Below are 23,553 nucleotides of genomic sequence, written 5' to 3' on the forward strand. Positions count from 1 at the left end.
TGTTCCTCTAGATATACAAATCTGATTTCAATAGTCTAGATCTTCTCATTTCTTCATGAAGGAGGTGTAGGACCCACCAACCAATGGTGGAGATCTTACACAATCCCTTGGATGTGGCTTAATGACCTATCTTATGCATGCATGATCCATGCATGGGGTTTCCCTTCTATGGACCCCATCATGGTGGTATCTTTTGATTTCATAGCATGATGGGTCATCTAGACCTTAGAATCATGGTGGGGATGACATCCCAACCATTCATCTTGATTTTTAGTCATACATGTGCTAGGTCCATGATGTAAATTGCATATCAATGTTGATGTGTGTGTGATTGTTCTTAGGAGGGCTCAATAGTGGCGGAGCCCTTTCCCTTTGGCTGGATTGTTCTTCTCTCTCTCTCTCTCTCTATTTTTTTTCCTCATTTTCCCCTGATGAGTGTGTGTGGCCCATTTGGTGGGGGTGGGATGTCCAGAAAATCCAGCAATGGGACACCCATACCACCTACACCAAGACTTTAGGTGTCCTACTTGCTGCCTATATGATGCATGCAAAGTATTTTAGCTTGAGTTTATGATCTGGACACTAGTGGGACCCACTAAGAAAGGCCATGCCACCCTTTATTTGATGTGTATTTCCAGATATGGGCTGGTATGTCCAGCCATATATGGCTGTCCAGAAATTCTAGATTGTTTTTCTTGTACTGTTGTAGCTGATTTTTGGGCTTGGGATTTGCCCATGTATTCGATCCCATTTTTTCCTGATGTGGGGTGTCCTTTAGAGGAGTGGACCCCACCTTGAAGTGTGATGGACCACACCTTAGATTGCCCTTGCAATGGCACCCAAAAGGGGAGGCCCATAGGGGTGGACGGTCCACCTTGTTGGACTATCCAGCCTTAATGAATGAAGGGGAAACATTAATATCAGCTTGATTCTTTGAGTGATGGGCTAGTTTTGTGGACCCCACTTTACTGTATTTTTCATAAAAATTATTAACCACTCATCTATCCTCTCTTAGACAAGTCTGGGCCCACTTTTATGGGTGTACATTGGTGTGGACAGCAATTTTTATGCAACATAACTTTTAATTCCTACCTTGCTGTCCATGTGTTTTCTTCATGTTGTGCTTGGGCTTGTGGCTTCCTAATTGGCCCATCATGTTGGGACCCATCTTGGGGGTGTGGGCCACCATTTTTCCACCCAAATAGCGGTATATTGCTGCTGGACTGGTAGCCATAGTTGGACGTCCCAGTTGGGCTGGCCGTCCACCACATTTTGGCCCACCTTGATGTATGGTTTTATCCATGTCATCCCTCCATATTGTGGCCCACATGGACGTGGCCCACCCCCCAGTGGGACGTCCACATGTAGGGCCCACTTTGATGCCTTTTAGGGGTAGCTGACCATGGCCCCAAGGCCGTCCACCATAGGATGCTAGCCATATTGGGCTACTGCTGGGTCTTCAGTCCACAGCTGGCCTACTTGTTATGTGTGTTGTATCCACTCCTTTCATTTGGTGGGACCCACTGTGACATGTGTGGGTCACCAAGGAACAAAATATTTATATAAATTAAATATTGCTGGACTCCAGCAGGCCCAGAAAGTGGGTGAGCTAGAATTTCAACAATTGCTCAAAGTAGCTGCCCATAATGTTTGTTCTGGGGCAGTATGGCCCACCAGATTTAAGGATATTTTGTACATATATATTGCCATCATCCTACAGTATTTTTGGGCTTAATTAGTGCACTCTTGAGGCCCACCCCAGTTGGATTTAATTGGGTCCATGTATGTAACTGGTTGTTAGATTCTTTAAGCCCATAAAGGGCTAGAACTTTCTAGATAGGCCCCTTGGACCATTGGGCCATTTTTACCATGTCATGGTGATGGATTTATGGGCTGGCTTACACAAATGGTTGGGCCCTTGGTTGCCCACTAAATCAACTCTATGCTTGGGTCGGTTTGTAGGCCCAAATCACTTGACTCATACATGTGAATTGTCCATATGGTTGGAGTGATGGGCTGCCCACTAGGCCCACCACAATATATGGATTAAAGACCCTTATGTTTGGGCCCAAACTTTGCTTATGGGCTCACAATGTTGTTTATGAGTTAAGCTTTGTATGATTGTCCCCTAAGCCCATGTATTGGTATAGGCCTTGGGCCTTGATTCCCGTTTGATTTTAGGTGGGCTACCTCTTGGAACCAGTTGAGGTTGGATGTCCTCCTCAGTGATCCTAAGGTAGGCCCATGGGTTCTCTATAAGTGGTTAAAAGTCCACCATAGACCTTTGCTAAGATCGTTTATCCTTTCAGGCTTATGTCTTGTTCTCCTTAGCTTTGTGGACTAACCCAAACTATTGGGCCCCCACTAGAGGATGTCCCCTTAAAGGATCTATCTAAGTGCCTAAACTTGATCCCTCCTTGGAAAAGATGAGTGTATTTCACGTCATCATCGCCGTATGGCGCACCTATTTCACCCTCACGAGCCATGTGCATCATTGTGTGGCTGGATTGCATTAGTGTGGGGTCATTGGGTTGGTATGATGGAGGGATGGAGTTTTCCCCTCTTGTGCACTTTGAGTGCTTGGAGCTGGTGCATGATTGGTATGCGTGATTCATGTATCTAGCATCACATCTCATGGATATTATCGCCCCTGCTTCACCAAGGCCTTGCCTCCACAAGTATATTCGTGGATGACTGTATGTGGACACCGGAAATATATTATTTGAGCATTTAAGGTGCATAGGATATCCCTAGGTGAAAGCCTCTAAACCTTCAAGGTACCTAGAAGACGTCTCAACCGAGTGGAAATTATGAGCGCCCAAGTGCCTTATACCATTAGGCTGCGTCTCTCACTGTTGTGTAGTCGGTTGAGATGGGATGTGGCCTTATCCACCTGAGTGAGTGGGCATTTCTAAGCTGAGTCTAACCAGCTTATGAGTGAGTCCATTACCGTCGAGCATCGCTTGTGACTAGCTATCCACAGGCGGGTAGTGAGGTCTCTTATGCTCGTTTAACTGTGTGGGTCTATAAAAAGGCAGTCGTCCTGCAGTGTATTTGATCCCTGTGGATTCCTTATTATGGAACTGTACTTGATATGTGAATTAGATATGAGGACCGGCATTACTTCGCATTGCACTGGCATTGGCTTTATAAGCCTCATGTTGTATCGCCTTGGCATAACGTCCAGTACTCATGTATTACATTGCATAGCCTTGGTACGACTTGCTGCATTCATAGTTTGCCTTGGTACGGCTAGTGGCATTGGTATCATTCTTGTTTCCTTTTGCATTCTCTCTTATCTTCTTCTGAGCACCATCATCACACACCTTCACCGCCCTCTAAGCTTTCTATAAGCTTATACATGATTGATGCGTGCAGGTGATTTTAGGTTGGTGCAGTAGCGGTCAGGGCATTGGACTGAAGCGTGCTGAGGACCCGTTATAGACCTTTCTCCTTCTTATCTTATGTATGTCCTTTTGAACCTTATGTAACTGTAAAAGTTTAAATTCTTAGTGAATTTTGCAGTGTGTTCCTTGGTTTATTTCTAAAATTTACTTGTTATGATCTTGGGTATGCTCTATTGGATTGGAATTGTGATATGAAAATCCTTTTTGTAGGATCTCAAGATCGGAATCCTGCCTCAGGAACCGAGAATAGGGTGCTATGGAGGCTGTTGCGGCCAGAACCGACTATCGGGTTCCTTATAAATCCGATCACCGAGTCTAGGGCGTGCTATAATGAAAAATAAAAAGAATAGTATTTCTTTGGAAACTATTATTATACACATACGAATAGAGGAGGCCAACAGAATCAGGGACCAAAAGGAAAATAGAAATGAGATATATTCAAAGGTGAATCTTGTGGAATCAAATTAGGAAAACAATAAGAAAATGGGCAAATGTCATAACTGTGAAAAATCTGTACATTATGTAAATGAATGTAGGTTAAAAAGAAGAATGTAAACAATCAATTCAAGAAAAAAGAAAATTGCTACAACTGTGGAAAACTTGGGCATCACATTAAAACCTGCAGGCTTAAAAAAAATAAAGATAAGCCGCAGGCTAATCTTACAAAAATAGGCAATGAGTTTGACATGGTAGTAGCTGTAGTGTCAGAAATCTTCCTTATAAACAACTTGGAGTGGGTACTAGACACTAGTTTAAGTAGGCACGTGTGCAAGGAGCATAGTATGTTTACATCCTATCAAGTATCAGGAGATGATGAACAAGTGTTTAAGGATAATGCTAGAACATCTTCAGTTGTATGAAAATGGAAAGTACTTCTGAAACTCACTTCTGGAAAGACTCTAATGTTGAATAATATCCTACATGTGCCTGACATTAGAATAAATTTAGTCTCTGGTTCGTTCCTCAATAAGGCTGGTGTTAAGTTAATATTTGATTTAGAAAAGCTTTTAATGACTAAGAATAAAACTTTTGTTGATAAAGGATACCGTAGTAATAGTTTATTCATTATAAATATATCCAATGCTAATAATAAGAAGGCATCTAGTTCTATTTATATCGTTGAACTCTTTTATCTATGATATAGTAGATTAGGTCATGTGAATGTAGTATCTTTGAAGAAAATGAAAAGATAGGTTTATTACCTAATATATATAATGAAGAATTCGATAAATGTGAAACATGTGTTGAATCAAAATTAATTAGAAAACCTTTTAAACGAATAGAACGATCCTCTGTTATATTAGTGTTGATATAAAGTGACTTAGGTGATTTTAAAAATCACATGTCCAGAGGTAGAAAAAGATATTACATAACTTTTGTAGATGACTACTCTAGGTTCACTAGAGTATATCTGTTAAGGAACAAAGATAAAGCTTTAGGTGCTTTTTCTAAGTATAAAATTGAAGTTGAAAATCAGTTAAATATAAAAATTAAAAGACTTAGAATGGATAGAGATGTGAGTATAAATTTTCTCAATTTAGAGAATTATGTAAAAAGAGTAAAATAGTTCACGAAACTACAGCTCCTTATACACCAAAACAAAACGGAATAGCAGAACGTAAGAATAGAACTCTTGAGGAGATGATGAATGCTATGTTAAATAGTTCAGGCTTACTCTTAAATATGTGGGGAGAAGCAATTCAATCTAGTTGTTATATCCTAAATAAGATTCCTTCTAAATCTTCTGAACAAACACCTTATGAACTTTGGAAAAATCATGTTTCTAGTTATAAGTATATTAAAGTGTGGGGGTGTCTTGCTAAAGTAGGATTACCTGAAACTAAGAAAAGAAAGTTAGGCCTTAAAACAATCTACTATATATTTATAGGGTATGCATAAAACAGTATAGCCTACAGGTTTCTAGTTTTAAAAACTAAAGATAATATTCTAGATCCTAATACAATTATAAAAGCTAGGGATGTACAGTTTTTTGAGAATCTATTCCTTATAAAATCTAAATCTATAATAATAGAGAAAGTTAATGAATTAGATATCGCGTCTACTAGTAAAAGTGCTTGTGAGCAGGTAGTATAAGAGATACAACTCAGAAAAAGTACTAGAGTTAGAAGAGAAACTAACCTATGAGATAGTTTTTTCACATTCTTAGTAGAAGATGATCCTACAACTTATGCAGAAGAGATTAACTCTTTAGATGCAACCTTTTGGAATGAAGCAATAAATGATGAGTTGGAATCTATTATATATAATAACACTTGGGAACTTGTAGACCTATCACCTGAAAACAAACCAATAGGCTGTAAATAGGTGTTTAGAAAGAAACTAAAACCAAATGAACTATTGATAAGTTTAAGGCTAGACTGGTAACAAAAGCTTTTAAACAAAAGGAAGGAATATTATTTTGATACATATTCCCCTGTAACTAGGATTACAACTATTAAGGTTTTAATAGAGATAACCTCTATATCTAAACTGGTGGTACATTAGATAGACGTTAAGATAGCTTTCCTAAATGGAGATTTAGAAGAAGAAATATATATGGAACAACCTGAGGGTTATAAGATATCACGTGAAGAAAATAAAGTATGTAGACTAATTAAATCACCGTATGGTCTAAAATAAGCTCATAAACAATGATATGAAAAATTTAATGGTGTTTTAAAATCAAATAACTATTATATAAATGATGTAGATAAATGTGTATATAGTAAAATTTCTGGAAATGATTATGTTATCATATACCTTTATGTTGATGACATGCTTATTTTTTGAACTAATATTAAATTAGTTGTTGCGACTAAGAAATTCTTGTCATCTAAATTTGATATGAAACACTTACGAGAGGCTAGTGTAATCTTGGGTATTGAAGTAATGAGGAAAGATGGTGTTATTGTATTATCACAATCTCATTACATTGAGAAGTTGCTGAAAAAGTTTAACCATTTTAACTGTTTACCTATTACTACACCTTATGATTATAGTGTGACTCTCATGAAAAATACAAGTAGTAGTATGTCTTAATTAGAGTATTCCATAATAATTGGTAACCTTATGTATCTAACAAACTGCATTAGACTAGACATAGCTTTTGCAGTAGGAAGGCTAAGCAGATATACACATAACCCTAGAAAAGAACATTGGAATGCCTTTAAAAGGCAATATGGCCTATAGTTTACATTATAATGATTATCCTGCTGTATTGGAAGAATACAGTGATGCTAACTGGATTAGGGATTCAGATGAGACAAAATCCACTAGTGGATATGTTTTTACTTTTAGTGGAGGAACAGTCTCTTGGAAGTCTACCAAGTAGACATGTATCGCTCGGTCAACTATGAAATTTGAGTTTATTTCCTTAAAAAAGGCTAGATCAGAAGCCAAGTGGCTTAGAAATCTCTTAATTGATATACTATTGTGGCCAAAGCTTATATCGGCTGTGTCTATTTATTGTGATTGTCAAGCAAATATAGTAAAAGGAAAGAGTAAAATATATAATGAAAAGAGCAGGCATATTAGACTCAAACACAACATAGTGAAACACATGTTGCATTATAAAGTCATATCTATTGACTTTATGAGGTCAAAAAAAAAATCTAGCAAATCCTCTGACTAAAGGACTATCTAAAAGATTAGTCAATGATACATCGAAGAGAATGCGACTAAGCCTAATATATGAGCTGCCAGTGTCGATAACCAACCTATACAAGTGGAGATCCCATAAAATAAGTTCAATGGGTAGACAATAAAACATGAAGTAAACGATTGCATTGAGTTATATAAGACCCTTCTATAGTGTACAGTGCGAGCAGCAACCCAAAATGATGATTTTTTTAGAATTCTTAATGGATTCATAGCCATATATTTGGTGATGTATACAGTTGGTACATACACTTGATGAAATTCACCTATATGGGTGTGGAGGTGGAGGTCGCTTTATATGAGAATTTGGGCGAATTCTCTAGAGCACTCATAAAATCCAGGTAATAGTGTATGACTAAAACACACCGAACTGCAGAATCACTTGTAGAGGAAGAGTTGTGTGAGTGGCATGTACTTGCGATTTACATTAAAAGGATTCAAGTTCAAGACGATGGTGTTACCTGATTCTTGTAGACCTATCTTACTTACTCTAATGTTGGTTCAAGTTTATGGTGAAACCGACACCATTGCACAACTATTACGCTTTAACCTAAAAGATTTTTTATTTTGAAACTTGTGGAGGATTGTTGTATTTTGTTTCAAAATAAACATTAAATTTTGATTTTCAAATTTTTCGGTTTCCCTCCACATTTGAAATTTTGGTGCTTTTAGGTTGTGGGTTTTCTCCCACATCAGATTTTTCAAAGAAAATCTTCTTGTATATAAGATAGGCTTTTTCCCTTGGGGCTTGAGCTCCATTCAGGAGGCATGTAAATTTGGTCCTATAGGGGGGCTATGCTAATAGCTCTAATTTATGCTATTGACCAGACACGCGTGCGTACGCCGAGCCGAGCCGAGTCCGAGTCCGAGTTCATGTCTGTGTGCGCGTGCACCTGCACGACACGACGGGACGTGACGGGATAGGCTGGGTTGGACATGGGCAAGGGTGCGAGTGTGGGTGTGGTGTGAGTGCGAGTATACTCGTGTGGGTGTGGTACTTGTGGGACTATTTGTGAGAATATATTCACACTTGCGCCTTTTCATTTTAAACCAGAGAAATGTGTCCATTCCGGTTGGTCACACTTTTTGGGTTTAAACACAATGGACCTAACCCTTTCTAAAGGGTTCTTAATACACCACTTCGGAGTCTATATAAAGACTTCCATTCTAGTTTGTAAAGTATGAAAATCATTTCTTATATTATAAAACCTTTCTTTGTCCTTCTGGTCTGGTTTGAGGATTTTGTTGAGCTTGTTGCTGAGTCAATTCAACACTTTTAGGTTAAACTGCAAGGGGTTCAAGCCCACATACAGTGAGTGCACCGCTGGGACTGGATCATAGTCGTTGTATCTTGGAGGTCGATTGCTCTGAAAGCCTGTTGCACTTGGGACGCTGTCTAAGGGGAGCAAATTCAATTTCAAGCCGAATGACTTACGTCATGCCTCGACTCAAATATATAAGTTTTTTATCTCTAATTTCCTTTTTCTTTTTGGTTCTCGATTTTTAATAGTTTATTTAATTCAACCAAATATTCCTACAAGTACTTGATCCGAACTCAAACTGATTTAGGACTAAGTCCAACAGGGCTGACTCAATCTGAACCGATTCTTTGTTGACCTGACTCGAACCGAGTTTGTCTCGGTTAGAGAAATCGAGTCAGATCGAGCTGGGTACGGTTCGGATCAAGTATTTTGTTTTATTTTATTTTTGAAATTTTTGAAAAAATTAAAAAATATGAAAAAACTATAAAAAAAAATTTGTATAAAAAAGAAGAAGAAATTAAGGGTAACTTTCCTTTGTTAATGAATAACTAATTTTACATATATTTAAAATATATTTGAGAGAAATAAAATCAATTAAATAATGAATTAAATAACAAGTGCTTGAATCTTTATCTTTCAACTTCCAAGAGAGGGAATGTAGAGGAGATAGAGAGAGAGCACTTGGAAATTGGAATTATCAAGTAAGAAATATGAGAGAGAGAGAGAGATTAAGACAAATATAAGAGAGAAAGAGAGATTAAGACCACTGGAAGTGGAAATATAAGAGAGAGAGAGAGAGAGAGAGAGAGAGAGATTAAGAGTCCATACATCGCATAAGTCACGCCCCAAACCCAGAAATCAGACTCACAGGAATCTCGATCGCCGAATCCGGTGCCGACAGCCTTCGTAGTACCCCATTCTCGACTCCTATCATCCATACGCCAGATCCTGATCCTGAGATCCTATAAGGAGGATTTTTCTTTTGTACATTTAACTCGTAATAAGCATAACCACAAGATTACCCAATTCACACAGTCAACATCATCATCACATATCCACTAATATTATCATTTGAATACAATGCTGAAAGGAAAATACAAAAAATTGAAAATCAAGCTCCAGACAACCGCTGCACGCTCCAAGCTCAACACTGCTGCAACCTAACATCACCTGCACACATCTATCGTGCATAAGCTTATAGAAAGCTTAGAGGGTGGTGTAAGTATGTGCATAAGGTAAGTGCCAAGTATTCAATACAATGCCATAATCATACAATACCAGAAATACTGAAAATCCATAAATTGTACAATATCGGAATAAGCAGAAATACTAACAAGATCATAAATCATACGATAACAGAGTAAGCGGAAATACTGACAAGATCATGAGTCATACAATATCAGAGTATGCAATACAGATCAGTTATGCAAATGAGAAGTCATAAAGAGCTAAATATCAAATGTCGAGAATGCAATGTAATGTACAATTCCTTATGTGTTCACAAATACGTCAGCCGTATCTAGACCATATAAATGCAGAAACACAGTAACCCAAAATGTCATATGCCGCGGATGTAATGCAATATGCGGTGCGAATGGGATGGCCATGCTGGAGTGTGAGGTCGGGATGATAGTATGTGGTATCGCAGGCTATGGGGTCCATCACAAGGGAATTCTATCTAAACCAGTCTCATACCTAAATTTGGCTAGTCAGACTCGATGTGGTAAACTCCTGATCTCAGGTTAGTCGTGCGCCCCAACTGAAATCCTAGCCATGCGAAGGTACACGTAACAAATAGTTGCGCACAACTAGCCCGAGTGGATAGTGAATGAATGAATGAGTATGTAACTCCTGCTCAATAAGTCCACATATCAGTACAGTTCTTCTCTGGAATCATCATCGGGGTTTAGTGCACTCCAAATGGCACTACCGCTCTCCTAGCCGCACAGTCTAAGTAAGAGTAAGAAATCTCACTATCCGCTTGGCCAATAGTCTGCCAATACCTATCCGGCACATCGATAGCGAACCCATTCACAAGCTGGTCAAACTCATCCTAGTATTGCCCCCTACGCTCGGGCGGGTAAGGCCACACCCCCTCCCAACCGACCATGACACAGTGAGAGACGCGGCCTCCTGGTATTCGGCACTCGTGCGCTCATGTATCCACTCGGTCTCGACGTTAGGGCGTCCTCTGGTATCAAGAGGGTTTAGGGATTTTCACCTAGGGCCATCTATGGCAGCCCGATGTTAGAATAAATTTCCAGTGTCCCGTCTGGCCATCCACGATATGCCTGTGGAGGCTACGGCCCTGATGTCGTTAGGATGTACAGTAATCATAATGCGAGTTGCATGAGTCATATAATCCAGTCATGCATCAATCTTGCGCATACCGTGCACCCATGTGAGATAACCCCGCCTATCATGTAGTCTCATAACAACATGCTCAATGACATATGCAATGATCAACCACATCTCATAACAAACATGCAGATGATGCGTATGGGCATGTATCATGATGTTATGCTGTCACATACTCATAATCGGTATCAACAACCGACATCGACAATTGACCTCGAAAATGTGGACATTTAACCAACATTGCCCCCAAGGAATGACTCTCATGGATCCTAACATATAGTGGACCCATGACCTCACACAAGGGCCAAATATACAACACCATGGGCCTCACTCAAGATTTTAATATACGTCACGATGGGCATCTCACGTGGGCCTAACATACATCACAATGGGCTCCATCGCTTAGCCCTCAAATGCATCACAATGGGCCTCATCATATAGGCCTCATATACATCACATTAGGCCTCAAACATGGGCAGAATATTCATCACAATCGGAATCCACAATCGGTGATGATGATTGGCCTCGATCGATAATTGGCCACGATAATCATAATCGGCAATCGGCTATGATAATCGGCCTCGATCGATAATCGATCAATCAACCATAACAATCATAATCAGTAATCGGCCATGACAAATCATAATCGATAATTATCCTCGATTGATAATCGGCAATCGCCACGACAAATCAGAATCGGTAATCGACCTCGATCGATAATCGACAATCGGCCACAACAAATCATAATCGATAATCGACCTCGATCGATAATCAGCAATCGGCCACGACAAATCATAATCGGTAATCAGCCTCGATCGATAATTGGCAATCGGCCACGACAAATCATAATCGGTAATCGACCTCGATCGATAATCAGCAAACGGCCACGACAAATTAGAATCGATAATCGGCCTCGATCGATAATCGGCAAACGACTACGACAAATTAGAATCGATAATCGACCTCGATCGATAATCAGCAATCGGCCACGACAAATCATAATCGATAATCGACCTCGATCGATAATCGGTAATTGGCCACGACAAATCATAATCGATAATCGACATCGATCGATAATCAGCAATCGGCCACGACAAATCATAATCGGTAATCGGCCTCGATCGATAATCGGCAATCAGCTATGACAAATTAGAATCGATAATCGGCAATCGACCACGACAAATCATAATCGGTAATCGACCTCGATCGATAATCGGCAATCGACCATGACAAATCATAATCGGTAATCGACCTCGATAGATAATCGGCAATCAACCACGACAAATCATAATTGGTAATTATCCTCAATCGTTAATCGGCAATCGGCCACAACAAATCAGAATCGGTAATCGGCCTCGATCGATAATCGACAAACGGCCACGACAAATCAGAATCGATAATCGACCTCGATTGATAATCGACACCGACGATAAGCATCAAAAATCGGCATCGACAACCAACATATATAAACAAGGCGGTGTCCATAGATGGACAACCAATCAACCATAATGTAAAGATTGACTTTCGACCGTGGTTATATCAAGTCCGATAGCACGGAGCCATCCGTCTATAGTGAATGGGGCCCACTTATTTGGGTTAACCCACGAAGAGAATGGGCCTAACGAGGCCTAAGGGAAGGTCTCAATGAGGATATCTAACCGTCATTACCCATCAATGTGGACATCTAACCAACATTGTTCTCAAGGACTGGCCCACATAAGAGATTCATTCACAACGTATCGACCACACATACATCACGATGGGCGCCATTATGGGCCTCTCATTTATCACGTTGGGCTTCATACAAGGGCCTCAAACGAATCACAATGGGCCACGCCCATGGGCCTCGAATACATCACAATGGGCTTCGCCCATGAGCCTTGAATACATCACATTGGGCCTCGCCCATAAGCCTCGAACACATCACGTTGGGCCTTATCACATAGGCAGAAAGTTTATCACAATAAGCCGTATTACATCAAGCAGGCCGCATCCACGGACTGCACCAATGGGCCTTGACACATGGGCTATAAACACAATAAGTGGGCCGCATCAATAAAACACGTACATCATGGTAGGCCCACTGTCCCATGCTGGACGGTGTGGCAGATACATCGCCAAGGTGGGCCTCACATCCAGGGATGGACGATGTGGATACAATAAATAAATCAAGGTGTGGCCCACGTCAAAATGGATGGATGAAGTAGATACAACACGTTCATTATGTGGGGGCCACATGAATGGACGGTGTGAATATACAACATATATATCATGGTGGGTCCCACTATGATGTGGGTGAGAACTTGGATTACATCTCAAATCATTTCAATAGTGGCAAGTGTATCATGCATATCACTATACACTATCATTCTATGAAGCACATGGCCCACTATTGATGATCAGCACAAATCAGCACCATCCAAACATTATTCATGTAAATTGGCACTGTCCAACCATTGTCCAGCACCGTCCAACATAATCTGGACCATGTGGATTATAATAAATAAATCAAGGTGGGTCCCGCGTGGGACCACCATAATATAATATTATATATAAGTATTTATATATATATTATAAAATATATTTATATCCCAACCTCTTGTAATACCATGAGAGAGAAGAAAAAAATAATTATAAAAATAATAAAAATAATAAAAGAAAGCATATCTTAATGTTTTCACCCTGTGAGCGCATTTTGCATGCATCAGGTGGCCACCCACCGTCTAGATGATGGACGACTGGGATAAAACACGTAAGTTCAAGGCGGGCTCCACACACACGTGGCAGGTAAGTGCCACACCAGCATCACAGTGGGTCCCACATGAATGAACGGTCTGGTTGTGGCACAGCCTCACAGCTAGACCCATAGAACTCACTGACGTCTTACACAGAGCTATATAACTGGTGTATCCGTACGCCGGCCAATCCTCATGCATTGGCTCCCACATGGGGCCCACCATAACATTTATCTTTCATCCAAGCTGTTGATAAGGTCACATAGACCCTGATGAAGAGGAAAAACAAATTTTATAATGATCCAAAACTTTTGTGACACTGAAAGGGTTTCAATGGCAAACTTTTAATCCCACTTTTGTTGATGGTATGGACCACCTGAGTGCTGTGAACGGCTAGTTTTTAGAACGTCCCCATGCTTAAAGGGGACCCATCAATTGCACGGTGTAGATGCCCCAAATGCATCACGGTGGGGCCTGAGGTGGGGTCCACTCTCCCTACTTGTTTTGCCAGCGCCAGGACGCTGCTCGCTGCTAACGTCCGCAGTAGCAGCAGCAACAGCGTCGACTTTTTTTTTAATTTTTTTTTATTAATATTATTTTTTAAAAGAATTTCATAGGTGAGGCCCACATCAGGAGAATCTACTCCACTGGTTGGGTCCTTAGGCTCGTGACGGGTCTAACAAGCCCAATATTGGGTGTGTTTTGATGCACAGAATACCACAGCAAGCCCTAATAATTGAAATCACCCAAAACTATTGTTTTCTACAATATGGCCTGCCAGGGATTCGGATTGACTTCTTTTTCCGGCTCAATGCCTAAAATGATCTAGGAAGGATTAGATACATACATCAAGGTGGGGCCTGTATGAGTGGCCCACCCAAAAAGTTTAAAATCAACTACCTTTTTGGCGGTGAGTACACCTCACTGTCTGATCACTCTTCACAACGTCCAGCGTCCAGGGACGCTCGACGTGTACATATTTATCAAGGTGGGTCCCACGTGTGGGGACCACAGCTGGTGGGTCCTACGTGAACGTGGCCCACTTGATTTGTATCAATATGATATTTATGTTTTCCCATCATCCAAAGGGTAGAGCTCACATGGCTTTGACAGCCATAGGGTCCATTTGATAGACGGTTTGGACATCACGTACACTCATTAAGTGGGCCATAAAAAAAGGAAGGAGAGAGAGAGAGAGAGACACCCACCTCTAGATCAACTCCTTCCGCCCATGCAATCTAGAGCTCCAAGGGGACAGTTTTGACGGTTGAGATGATGATCCAAGGATTGGATTGGGTGGTAGGAAGGTGGGCCACACCAAGCTCTAATGGGGAGTTGAGACGTGGGTTGCTTGTTTTTGGAGAATGAGTGAGATGAGAGAGAAGTGTAAGAGAGAAAGATGGAGGTGATGTAAGTGATGGAGTGATGGGGAGGGGGATGGTGAGTGATGGGTGAATGTACTTAGTTGTAAGAGAGAGTTGACTCTAAGAGAAGGGTAGTTGTACTTGACATTGATTGATGGAGTGATGTGATGTGTCGTAAAGTTCCCTTGGTGTTTGCAACATGCAGCATTTTCCTAGAACTGAACGCGGGCCCACATCTCCTGGCCTGGGTATCGCCTCGACGCGTGAGACATGGCATCGGAACCGCGGCGATGGCGCGGTCGTAAGGATATAAGTCTCGGGTTGAGTTGACTTAGATATACGAGACATGACTCAGGACCGCGTATAAATATCGGTAACAGGTCGAGGGTTCCCAGAATTTGATCGGGAGTACCGTGGAAGCCTACAGAACGGTACGGTCTAGGATACAGGTCTTACAGCATATGTGATCGCATATTTTTGCATATACATATGCAATCGTATTTGTGCCAGATCGTATATGTGCATGATATCAATATGTTAGACCATTTAGCTAGGTCATTCAACTGTTAAAAACTTAAAATATCACAGATCCAACTTTCAAAGTAAATAAAGTATGTTCATAAAATGAATAAAGTAAATAAACTCTGTCCAAAATCAAAAGTAAATAAACTGAACATGCACATACAGACAAATAAAATTTTAATATATTCAATAACCTCTGTATGATGAATGCCTTTGCGGCATGTAACCGGATGAACCTTATCCATAATAGTAACCCCCTCCTCCACCTCCACCTTCAACGTTAGAATCATCCTTCGGTTCTCTTTTTACGGCTTTAACTGCACTCAAACTCTGGGCTGACTCTGAGCTAGAGGTGTCCAAAAGATGGTCGTTCACCTCTGCTGAATCGAATGATGGAGTTGTCTTTCCATCATCCTTATCCATAGATTGAACAAGTTTTTTGAGCCACTTTTTATGATCCGATTTGTACGGGATTCCCAACTGCCTATAAAATGTTGTGGGACTTTTAAGAAACTTTAATGATTTACTCGTGCTCGTGCTTGCTTCATGTTGTATTGGAAGGGGTGAATGTTGTTGTTTGGTACTCCTAGATGTCATTTTCAAGCTTTCTTTTATGACCTCTTTATAATCGTGTTCTTCTTGTTCCTTTAAAATTCTCTCTTGTTCTTCTTCTCTACTAACTATGGAGGGCCTAGAGGCAGTTCCTCTGCTTAACACTTCTTCATTTATAATAACCTTACTTTTATATATTTTGTGGTTTGTTGTATTGGTTGTAATTGTAGGGGGAGGGGTGTAAAAAGTCTTTGTATTTGAGTCGAGAATGGCTCGAAATAAATTCCGGACTTCTTAAGGAGCTTTGCTACATGGTGCAACGTCTCCTCCCCGACAATCCAAATATAATTTCAGCTGATTTGTTTTGTTTACAAATTGCTTTCCACATAACTTACATTGTAACTTTATCTTTCCATCTTGGGAGTAGATTTGGACTCCATAATCCCAAATATCTACCGATGCATCATCTTCCGATGACATATCTACAGGTGTATATTTTTAAAGAAAAATATTTGGTTAGCTTAAGGCAACATAAAAAAAAGTTATACTGATGAATAAACACAATTAGGCAACCATATAATATGAGACTTAAGCAACATTAATTAATTGAATAGTATAAATGAAAAGAGAGAAAAATCCACCTATAAGATATTACAATTTAAGCTATTAAAAAATAATTACAAATATCCTGTTGTAACTTGTAAGCAAATGCAAGAGAAATATAAGGTAGTTTCTTATCTTGCAATCATAGGTATTGTCTCATCTTGCTTATCACTCTCTTCTTCTTCAAACTCCTCATCAATAAAATTCTCTTTCCCCAAGATTGGACGCAGTCAATCCTGTGTACAAATGAGCACTTCAACCGATTCTGGTGTAAGTGAGCTTCGATACTTGTTCACGACCCTACTCCCCATACTAAAAGCAGATTCTGAAGCTACAGTTGAAATTGGAATTGATAATATGTCTCATGCCATTAACGAGATCACAAAGTATTGTAAATGATAAGATTTCCTCTTCCACTAATTCAAAACATCAAATTTATCGCCTTTGAATTTTACAAGTGGCTCCTTTAGATAGTTTTCAAGTTCTGATTTGGGGTGGGTGTCTGCATTTGAGTCTCATGTTGTGCCATGAAAGACATGAAATCATATACCATTTCTTCTAACGATTTATTAATAGCAGAATTAAAACCCACTTGATGAGTTTTATCTTTTGCGGCGCACACATAGAAATTGTACAAATCATTGATTACATCACGAATCTTATCAACCTTAGGGGCACTCATCTCACCATACAACTTATTAAATATGAATATAACCATGATAATCTTGTATCGAGGATCAAGAACAACTGTAATAGCCATTACCAGACTACACTCAAACCAATACTTATCAAACTTTAACTATATACACATGGTTATTAATTGTAAAAAGTTTGGTCCACTACAGCTTTTGTGCAAGATATCTTTTACCTTCCAAAGTTCTGGTAAAAATATATTTGTTGTTGGATACTTGCTTCCCAAAAATTTCTTTGTTGTGTTGTAAAAAACTGAAAGGAACTTGCAAATTGATTCAACTCTTAACTAATCATCTTCAGAAGGTAACTAAAGATATGCACTATCATGCTTCGGATAGTGAGAGAATGTATCTCTGAAAGCTATTGCTAAGTCTAACATTTCAAAAGTTGAAATCCAACGTGTCATGACATCCAGCTTCATCATTCTCTGAGATGACAAATTCAACTGCTTCATGATCTCATTATATATATATAATCGTGAAGGTGACCCCCGTATATACGTTATATTCTCTCTTATGTTCTTGATCATTAGCTCAATTGTTTTAAGGTCATCTTGTATAATCAAGTTTAGGATGTGAGCACAACACTTAACACAAAATATCTTTTTACTAAAATAAAAGTCACTGGTGGCCCTAAATTGGTTCCATAAATTCGTTATCACGCTATCATTTGTCTAAAGTTATTAAGAAGATTTTCTTCTCAATGCCATACACCATAAGACATTTGTACATGTAATCTAAAATCATCAATCCAGTGTGAGGAGGTGCAAGATAACGAAAGTTTATGATTCTCTTGCAGAGCCTCCATTCAGCATTAACATAATGAGCAGTTAGTGAAATATAGCTCTTTTATTGATTAGATGTCATCATAAATATGATGTCAGACTAATTCAAGAAATTGATTGCAACTGTCCTTTCAATTTGAGCTTCTTGCTTTCATACATCTTCATGCACACTCTCTTTATTATTGTACAGGAGACCTTCTCGTATCTAGGGTTAAGACATCTGGCTAATTTGACAAAAGTAGAACTCTCTACCATTTGAAATGGTCTTTTATTGGCAATAATAAATTTGGTCGTCAAGTCATTCACCTGGTCTTTGTTATACTTGTAGATGGACAATGTACCTTGCGACGGACCCACTAAAGATTGGGTGAGTGAAAGTGTTTGTTGCCGTAAGGTCTGAGTTCTCACTTTTTTATGATACTTCAAACTGTGTTTCTTCAGACTTGTGGTCGATCCATCTGCTTGTTTAGTGATGAGGGTCGAATATTGCATATCAGACCCCAATTATTGCCTGATTTTATGTATATGATAATGCTTAACGGAGTATTTTAATTATATTCTTGTTGCAGGATGAAATCAGGAGCGTTGATGGAAAAAGAGTACTACAAGCATGAATTTGATGCTCCAAAGTCACCAAAGTAAGGAACAGATTCCAGAGGACCAACATCGACAAATTTACAGGCCATGGATCCGAGGAAATCAAGCCGTTCACGTCAAAAGGCTCGTAAATGGTCCAAAATGCAAGATCACAAGGTTCCCGCCATCCACTTGGCCCGAAACTTCATACATGGCCTGAGGACCATAAATTAACCGTACATATTAAATTTCACCGATTCGATATTACGGGAAGTGGGCTAACGGCTAGATCATCCCCTTAATTCATTAAGTGAGGCCCACCTGATAACAGTATATGCTTCAACTTTGGTCTCAACCCCTTAATCAGGGAGACAAAACATATGGACGATAAAGATTTCTCCAGAACATTGCAGTGGACACCACCTAGTGCAGCGTGTACACAGTGCACATGAACACCCACGCGTGCATCGGATCGGAATGCATCAGTCAAAGTTGGTTTGACCGACGTCTTCCGCAAAAAATGGAAGTTTCCATTTTTGAAACAGCGTTCGCACATGCTTTTGATCGGTTGCAGTTGTGGGCCCCACCCATCGTCCGTACGGTTGATCCAGACCGTTCATTCGTTCCCTGGGGTAGCCACAACCTACGCCTAGCTGACAGAATTTGAAGACATCACGTTATTAGTTTCTCAACTGTTCAAAAAGCAGAATGGACGGTAGGTTTAAAACTCTGTGGGCCACATCAATGGACGCTCAAAACCATCCATATCGGACCGAAATTTCGTCCTGAATCAAATGGATGGGATGGATTTCCCCGAAAACACTTATGTGGGGCCCACCGAGCATCGCAGCGCTGGATGTGCAAAGGCTTACGCACGTCCACGAAAAGTGGATTTTCAGGCGGTTGTGGCCCACCATCTTTGATCAGATGGAAGATCTGATCCGTACATCATGTAAAGCATCTAAAAATGTCCCAGGAGACATTGATTTTACGTATAACATGCAAACTTTTGGGAGAGTTTGAAGGCACAGAAGTTTGCTGCGAAAAGACTTTCGCTGCGCATGCGAAGCTGCTGCGATAGCCTCTCCACCACCCCTGGCAACTATAAAAGGAATTTTTGGAGAGCAGCAAGGGAGGAGGAAATCCAGGGAGAGTTCGGTTTGGAGAGAAGAAAGAGAAGAGAAGAAAGAAAAAGAAGAAAGAGAGCAAAGGAGCTTGACGTGAAGCAATCATAGGGATGTGTTTGTTTTCTATTATATTTTTCTTTCCAGATTCTTTGTTCCATACCATGAGTTGTTAATTTCTTAGCTAGGGTTGAGATAAAGCCCCTAATTTGAATGACTCTTGTATGTGTTGATTTTATCTGAATTTGATTGGTTTATTTCTTTCTCTAGTGTGCTTAACTGAAATCTCCGTACTTCTTCATTCTACGAGCTTAACCAAAGTCTAGTTATGGATGTTGTTTGGAGTATTATTCTAGGTGCTTGTGTCTGACCATGAACAGGTTTTCTATAGAGAAAGAAACAGGAATCTACATCTCTTCATGCCTGACCATGGATGGAAAGATGTGATCCATATGCTTTAAAGGATTACACATTCTGTGTGCCCGACCAAGGACATAGTTTGTGATTTATTTAATTTATATCAATTTGAATAGGGTAAATCAATAGGTAAAACAAGGGTTAGGATAATTAAGGATGAATTCGAAAGTCCTAGTCTTCTCCTTGATTGAATTTTCCTCACTATTCTCGATTATTTTTCGTATATTTGTGTTAATAGTTTGCTCAATTATTTATTGGATTAGTTAAGAAGAATCGTAGATTTAAATTGTGACAACCAGTCCTTGTGGGAACGATCTCGTAATACGTACCATATTTATATCTGATTCGTATACTTGCGAGTTTAAAATCATTTAAATCAGATTGGTTTAAAAATAAAACATCAAGTTTTTGGCGCCGTTGCCGGGGATTGTTTCGGTCCAATTGGATTTAGGATTCACTCTTATCATAATTCATAGTCTTAGATTTTTACTAACTTTAGGTTAAATTTTTTTTAGAAACTAATCTATTTCCTGTTTTGTAGGGTCCTGACATAAACTTCTAATTTGGTAATCTCTTTCTAAATTCTCTACTTTTTCTAATTTTTATTTTTAGAATTAGGGTTTTATTTTTTTAGAAATTTTCTATTTCTAGGCTTTTTTTTTCTAATTTTAGATTTTGATTCTTCTTTCAAGTAACTTTCTATTTTCTAGTTTTAGAAAATTTTCCCTTTTTAGAAACTAACTTAGCTTTTTATTTCTAAGATTAGAAACTTTTTTTTTTTAGAAATTAACCGTTGCTTAGGATTTTTCTAACATTATTTTAAGAAATTTAATTTATTTTTATTTTTATTATGTTTACAGGAATTGAGGAAGGAAGCTACTAAATAAGATTGTCTTCAAAAGGAGGAGCTCTCAAGTCTTCAGACATTCTGTAAGTGTTATAGTTTATATCCCTATCTGTTGTCAAATTTGTGGTGCCAAAATCACTGTTATATATAACTTGCATAAGTGAAGTTCTCTCAAGGATCAACATTTATAAACAAGCTAAGCTCACAACAAGCAAAGCTCACAAGTACAAGGATCAATCTTGAATGCAAGAATTGCTCACAAGACAAGACTCAAGCTGCAAGACTTCAAGAAGAGTACAAGGCAGTTTGTAAAGAACTCAAGACACTTTCAAGATTGAGCTACATCAAGATTTCAACTACATCAAGACTTCAAGGCTCATACTTCAAGGTCACTAGTTCCTAATGTTTCAATGTTCTTACTTCATGGTTGAGGTTTGACTGACCTTAGGTTGACCTTAGAAGTAGGTCATTTTGGATACATAAATCGAATGTTTATTTTACATAAGTTTGGTCTGTTCTTCGACTAGTCCTAGGCCTTCTTCGACTAGTCCTAGAGTTGCTTCGACCAGTCTAAGAAATTCCTCGATCAGTCGTGAGTTTGTTACAAATTTCGGATAAAATCTGTTAGGCTTCGACTAGTCCAGGAATCTGTTCGACCAGTCGAAGGAACAGTGTCGACTGCATCTTCGACCAGTCGAAAAACTTCGACTCGAAATCCAGCGATGTTTTTCAGGTTCTTCGACCAGTCGAAGGAGATCTTCGACCTTCGACCAGTCGTAGAACGGTCAAAGCTTATCAGTCGTAGAACGGTCAAAGCTTATCGCGCCTGATCTTTAAAATATTTGTTATTGCTTCGACTAGTCGAAGAGCTCCCTAGACCAGTCGAAGACGAGATCTGCTCACCTATAAATAGTGCACGAATCTTAGAAGAAATCATTAAATTAATTAATCCATTCAAGTCAATCTTCATCGAACTTCTGAGAGATAATTCTGTGCTCCATCTAAGCTAAGTGTGCTTATTGAATATTCTCTTTCCTTAGCTTTATTTAATTGATTTTGTTTCTGCTATTCCAATCTAATTTGATAGGAGGAATTGTTATTCCCTTTCTTTGGAATCAAAATCAATTAAGGCAAGCCCTATTTGGTTTAATTTAAAATCTATTAGAATTAGAACCATTGTAATTAAGTACTGGACATTGAACTTGGACATTCAATCATCTACTCTGATTTGGTTCTATCGGGCTGCTACAACGAAGGAGATAATCAGGTATTTTACATTTAATTGTAAATTCCTTTCTGTTTTGGTTTCTTTCAAGATTTGCCAGAAAAATCTTGTTGTATTGGTTATCTGAGGAGAGCCAGGAAAACTCAGAAGTGGGGTTTTTTAATTGTGTAAGTTCACAGATAAAGACACAATTGTAAAGGTTTTGGGTGAACCTGGGAAACCTATTTTGTTAGTGAACGCTAATATCCCCTGTGTGAGGATATTAGGAGTGAAGTAGCATTCTGTGTGGCTGTTGTTTAACAGTTGGTGAACACACAGGCGAACCACTATAATCCCTTGTGTTGTGGTTGAATGATTTATACTTCTGATCTTTAATTATTCTTTTGTGGGATGTATGTATGGTGGTGAATGTTGTAATCATTTAATTCAAGCATTGTGAGAATTTTGTAATAGTTTAGAATTTATTTTCTGCATTCCTTTATCAGCTTGATATTCAATTTCCTTTAAAAGTTGTTCCAGCAAGGTTGCCCTGCCATTTTTATGGTGTATGGCTGTCCCTAGAACAATACATTTGTGATTACAATTTATTTTAATTCAGTTTGTATTTATTTCTGTATTCCTCTTCGGTTTGAGATTTGATACAAAGATCTTTCTAGAAATAAGGTTGTCCTACCATAAACTCTGGTTTTTGGTGTAAGGTTATCCTTAGAACAACATTTGTATCAACCTCTCAAGATCTGAATTTTGAGGTTATTTTACTTTCTTGCATTGTGATTTATTTTGGCTATCATATTCTTTTTAATTCCGCTATTATAAGTTTTATTTGGCATTGTCCTATTCACCCCCCCTCTAGGACATATAGCTAGGCTTTTTCACATTCATCATCTCCTTTTCTGGGTTCCACCTTCCAATTCTCGTTTACATAGCTTTCTCTTGTTTTTAGGAATTCATAATTTTTATTTTTAGTTTTATTTCTCTTAGGTTGCATCTTAGTTTAGTTTTCTTTCTTACATTGCAATAACATAGTTTATGCTCAGACGTAGATCTCTGAACATAGAACTAGCACCGTTTGATCCTGAAATAGAAAGAACCTTTCGTAGAAGATTTAGAAACATCCTATTTGAAATGGCGGAAGAGAATGGAAATAAAGCTCTTAGAGATTATTCAGCTCCTATCCAATTCAATGCACCTTCATGCATAGTGTTACCAGCCACCACGACAGCACACTTTGAACTCAAACTTGGGGTCATACAATTGTTGCCCTCCTTTTATGGTTTAGATAAGGAGGATCCATATCATCATGTGAAAGAATTCTTAGATATTTGCTCCACCTTTAAGTTCCAAAACTTTTCAAACGATTCGATCCGTTTGCGCCTTTTTCCTTTTTCTTTGAAGGATAAGGTGAAAACATGGTTGAATTCTCTAGG

The sequence above is a fragment of the Magnolia sinica genome, chromosome 1 (genome assembly GCF_029962835.1).
Source record: "Magnolia sinica isolate HGM2019 chromosome 1, MsV1, whole genome shotgun sequence".
NCBI lineage: Eukaryota > Viridiplantae > Streptophyta > Magnoliopsida > Magnoliales > Magnoliaceae > Magnolia > Magnolia sinica.